Genomic DNA, 6,221 nt, shown 5'->3' on the forward strand with positions numbered 1-6,221 from the left:
GATCAACTGAATCTATTTCCCCTTCCTCTTGTGCGAAGAATGACCAAAATATTTTGAAGTTCTGTTTGATATATAATGCTGAGAATAAGACATTTTCTTACGGTTTGCATTGTTTCTTCTCTTAGATTTGTCAGCACGTGCCATCATTCGGACAATATTTTTGGAGAAATTTTATTGACTGTTACTCTCCACAATATTTGTTTTGAAAGTGAACCTCTGAAAGATTTTTCATGTTCGATTATGATTATCGAACGGGACCCTATATTGTCTTTAGACTATGTCAATTCTTAATAGCTTTCACTTTCTTTTCGAATCATTGCTGGCGAACAATGTTCCTAGATTCTTATCTATCAATTCATCTATTTACATCTCTTTAAAGTACTCCTGTTATTTTGTACTTTCTTTTACATCGATCCGTGCTATCTATTCGTATTTCTTCTGTATCTTGCAACTTCGAACAATGTATTTGGGGGAAGTGCTCTTTCTATTACTCTCCAAACTGTTTGTTTTGAAGGTTAACCTTTGAAAGATTTTCCATGTTTGATTATGATTATCGAAGGGAAGCCGACATTGTATTTCAACCGTGTAAATTCTTAATAGTTTTCACTTTCATTCTGATTCCCTACCGGCGATCAGTGTTGCCAGATTCTTATCTATCAATTTTTTTATTTGCTTTTCGTTAAGGTACTCACATTATTTTATACTTTGATTTTCTCATCGACAAGTACTATTCCTATATGTATTCTTCTGTATCATACAAACCTGCATCTCTTGAACTTACACTTATTACTTGGTTTCGAATCTTCTTAGCAGTTGCAAAGTGCTATTATTGTTTGTTGTTTATTGTTCAGGTAGCCATGCAAGACACATGTTGCTTAAGGAAGCCATGCAAGATGCTTGCATATTATTTAGAAGCCATTCAAAATGCACGCATATTATTCAGAAACCGTGCAAGACACATATATTATATGAATTTGAAAATGTTTATTGTATTTTATGGTTGAGTACCACAGCTATCAGCAAAGTCTGGTGCAGATATCCTCCAATAACCAGGAGCCCACTTGTAGGGTGGAGACATTTTCCTTAGCTAGCTAATAGTAGTTAAAGCCTGGTTATTTCTCTAAGATATGACAGGGGCCGTCTAGTAGCGTGCTTCGAGCGATATATGGCACTGATATTGCAAATCATGTGTCCTAGGACACTGATTATGCTTTTCTATTTAATTCAATGCTATTTTGCTGGCAGTCTGTTTTGACCTGACGTACCCTGTTTCCTGTGTCCGCTCCCGCCTCTGAACTGCAGACGCACTGCAGCTGCATTTGCTAGTGGAAGCCCTGAGGCATAGAAAGTGACTCAAAATTTGTACTTAAGAAGAACACAGAAGGAACCCAGGGCAGATCACGGACAGAAAAGGGACAGACAGAGAGAACAGACAGAGCGAACAGCTCTGACCTCTGGAGCCAAGTGTATAACCAGATCCACTGATAAAGACCATTGTATGTGAACGTCTATCTTATCCAGCGGGTACAATGGGCAAAGCTAGTGGATCACAAACGCTGGCAGCTAGAGGCTTACAACTAGTGCATCGAGTGGCTCACACACCTGTTTCATTACCTCTCCTCATCTTATTTCATTTGCATTCTCCATCAAAAAATTATGATGATAAGGATAATGATGGTATTTTCGTAAGAGTAATAATAAGAATAATGATGATGATGATGATGATAATATGAGTAATAATGATAATGATGATGCTAACAATAGAAATAATGACAATGATTACACAAATAATTATATCACTACTGATAATAATAACAATGATAATAATTATGATGAAAATGATATCAATATTGTTTATTATTATTATTATATAACAAGGAGAGAGTACATGAAGGTAAACACAACATTTAAAGGGGAAAATACCAAGTAACAACGAAAAAAAACACACTGTTAAGAGGTATCGAGGAAAAACAACTAGAAAAAGTTTTAAAAATTCTAAAAATACGTTAAAAGTTATAAGGATGAAGAATATATACAAAATATAGTAAAATATCCTATCCTTGGAAAGATCAGGATGGGTCTGTCGAAGAGAAATATAAAAATTGTCTGTTTCACCCTTAAATTTTGCAGTGCTGTCTAAATGGACTTTATGAGTTGGCAACCTGTTTCATGATAACAGCTGGAACAAAGCATCTGGAATAATGCCAGGGACGATGATGTACAGTTGCCAAAGCACACTCATTCACAATCAGAGATTTTCTGGTAATTTTAAGAGGAATATGTAAAGGAAGTTGAGAGTATATAGGATGCTCAACATCATTATATATCTTATACATACTTGATAAGGAGCCAATTAGACGTCGCTGGTTTAAATCAAAATTCAAGTTAGGTAGCAAAAGTTTAACTGTTGAATGCCTTATCAAGCAACTTAAGATGGCGGTCATGTGCAGATATCTAGACCTGTGAACACTTTTCAAAATGTGGTGGAATTAAAGAATAATAATAACAATAATGATAGTGATAATAAAGATGATAATAATATCAATAATAAGGATAATAATGATAATGTCAGTGATGATAATGATGATTATGAGGAGCAGGAAGAGGACAATTATAATGATAATAATAATGATATGATAATGATATGATAATTACAATAAGTACAATAATGACAATGATCATGTTAAAAAATTTTCTCATTATCATCATCAACACTACACCGTATTATCATTATCATCACAACATTTTTATCAATACTAAACGGGATAATATGAGTAATCGCACTGGAAGAATAGTGACACAAGCAAGGATGCGAGAAAAATGTGAATAAAGAAGATAGCGATAAGAAAATTATTGGTGATTATGGGTCATTATAGGAACGTAGTGATAACTTTTTAGATATTATAGGAATGGGGGAGACAGTAGAGGGATAATGATGCTTAATAGTGACAGTTATAAATTACCATAGGGATAAGGGAAACAAAGATGCTATAAACAATTTTAGGAAGAGGGGTAATACTGATAATTATAAGAAATTATAGAACTACGAGAAAAAGCGGTATCAATATATGAACATAGAAAGAGAGAAACTGATAATAATAAGTAATCATAGAAACATGCAAAAAATATGGCTATAAGTAATCAAAGTAAAAGAGGAAATAGTGATAATTATAAGTAATGTCCAGTAGGGAAGTTAAGAGCACAAGGCGGGGAAAATGCGATTTTTTTTTCTCTCTTTTTTTCAATGTCTTTCTTAACTGATTAATAATTTTGTAACTGCCTATGTATTTGTGAGTTTACTTATGTCTTCACGTATATACATTTATCTATTTTATATATTTATGTAATTATATCTCTATTGAGTAGTTCACGTGTACGCTCTTTCATATACACATTTATACTGTCAGAATATGGCAGCAGTTATTTCACTGCAATGTGAAACTTCTGGTTAAGAGTATAGACCCTACAGCTCGTGGTGAACTGCTGTTTTAAGCGTAATTAAAACCGGTATGCAATGAGAAATTTTGTTGTTGAGAAATGCTTTACCAAATTCCGTACGCTTGATGCATCACAAATGTGTGTGTGTGTGAGTGTGTATGTGTGTGTGTGTTTGGTAATGTTCTGTATAACATACAACGACTTCAGTATTTACGGTATTTATAAACCTCAAAAAAAACTCATTGTCATAACTGAGCGGGAGAAATAGTGGAAAGCCAATCTTATTAGTTCTGAAATAGAGATTATATCGTATTTTGTCTATGAGCATTAGACTTTCCTATGCATCTGAATCTATTCCATACACACTCTTTCTGAATTAAATAATACTAGATTCCAACTCTTCATGATAATTAGACCCTAGCCCCACACAGGACAGCGACGACAGAAACGACACGGAGACCCTCGAAATTTTATGCTTTCTTATAACACAAATCAGATACAGCCCTCTAGTCGTTTCGTGTGTGCGTTCTTCTTTTTTTTTTTTTTTTTCTTTTTTTCTTTTTTTCTTTTTTTTTTGTCGGGTATTGAAGAAGAAAACTCATCGGGGAAGAAACCTTTTATTGTGAGACGATTTACTTCGTCCTTAATAATGAGGAAGTATAGCTTTGTTTCGGTTTCATGAGTTTATTTTTGTTCACCCATTGGGAGAGAGAGAGAATCTTGACATTAAGAACAGATTAAACTAAACGAAATGGCAGTAAGTGTGATAGGTATGTTATTGTGTTTTAAAGTAGTTGCTCAGAGTTGCTGTTGTTGTTAGTATTATCATCCTTATTATTATCATTATCACTATTATTAGTGTTTATTATCAATACTTTTATCATTATTGTTATTATTATTATCATTATCATTATTATCATTGTTATTGTTATCATGATTTTCATTATTGTCCTTATCATGATTATTACTGTTATTATTATTATTTTCATCATCTTCATCATCATCATATCATCATTATATTCTCCACAAGGTGCAAGTGCACGAAGGCAAACGGTATGTGGAGAACATATAACAGTACTGAGGAAAAACGACAACTGGGAAAAGAAGAAATACAGGAACATTGGATTTTGCTTGTTGCTAGGAGCTGCATGGTCCATGCAGGTTGCGAAAACATTTGGTTCTTAGCATTGAGTTTAAAGGTCTTAAATTTTACAGTACTGTCAAAGTGAACTAAAGGATTGGGCAACTTGTTCCACTACTTCATATCAGCTCGGACAAAGCATTCAGAATAATGCCAGGGACGATGATGTACAGCTGTCAGAGCACACTCATTCATTGTCCGAGAATTTCTAGTGGATCTAACAGGATTAAATCATGAAATGAGTATATAATATCTAGGATGATCAACAGTATTATATAGTTTATACATAACTGACAAGGTACAATTAAACGTCGATGGTTTTAAATATAAGTTAAATTAGGTAGCAAAGACATATCTGAACTTAATCAAGAAACAGCGGATGGCAGTCACCTGCGGACATCTTGACCTGGGAATAATCTTCAAAATGTAGCAGAATAGACGAATGAATGGATCATAGAGCTACTATTTACGAAGCAAATCATGTTTGTGCAATAGATGACGAGATGCATTGAAGGTGTTTATCAAAAGTCAACTGAGAGTTTAATGTGACACACAATAGTTTTAGAAATTCAAACTCTTTGTTGCGGATCATCTAAAATTAATAAGTGAGGATGGGAAGGAAATAAGGTGCGTGATCAGCTACTGATGCTGGAGTTGGTTTTCCTGGCACTGAACTTCATACCTCACACCTGACACCTAGCAGCAATTTTGTTAAGATCTCTATTCAAAGAAGCAGTAACCACAGCCCCATTTTAAGTTGGTAACTTACGTTTGATATGATTTTGTATATGTATATATACATATATATATATATATATATATATATATATATATATATATATATATATTTATATATGCATATATATATGTTTATATATATATATATATATATATATATATATATATATATATATATATATATATATATATATATACACACACATCTTAATGTAAAGGGATATGAATAGATATTTTATGCACGGAAGTATGATACAAATACGAGGGGAGCATAGAAAACGGAGCTCAATCCAAGGCTCGGAGGAAAGGATCGGGTGACATTTCCAGCGGACGGAAAGGCCTGTCGCCAGAGGGAAGCCAGGGATCGCAAAATGGATACCCCGGATGAGACTTTCGCTCTTTCATGATACGTGAAAGAGCTGAAGTAGACTAGGTATTACATTATATCAGGTTCGTCTTTATCTTTTAACATGAGTTCTCTTGTGAGAACATGGGGTTATGACCATTAATTAAAAATGATTGTTTGATATGGAAGGGTAGCCCGCTAAGCACTTAAATTCTTAGAATTACAGAGCAACTTATCCTGGTAATAAAAGCTTAATTGTGGTCTCATAAAAAATCAAAGAGTGTAAAGTATTTGATAGAAATCGGGGAAGTCATCGTCATCATCATCATTATTATCATTATCATTATCATTACTACTATTGTTATAATCATGATTATATTATTATCATATCATTATTATCATTATTGTTATCATCATCATTATTATTGTTGTTGTTATTATTAATATTATCATCATTATTATCACTATTATCATTATAATCATTATTATTATCATTATCATTTTTATTATTGCTTTATTATTATCATTAACATCATGATCACCATCATTATTTACTAT

The sequence above is a fragment of the Penaeus japonicus genome, unplaced genomic scaffold (genome assembly GCF_977035675.1).
Source record: "Penaeus japonicus unplaced genomic scaffold, GWHDUDI00000001_assembly GWHDUDI00000006, whole genome shotgun sequence".
Taxonomy (NCBI): Eukaryota; Metazoa; Arthropoda; class Malacostraca; order Decapoda; family Penaeidae; genus Penaeus; species Penaeus japonicus.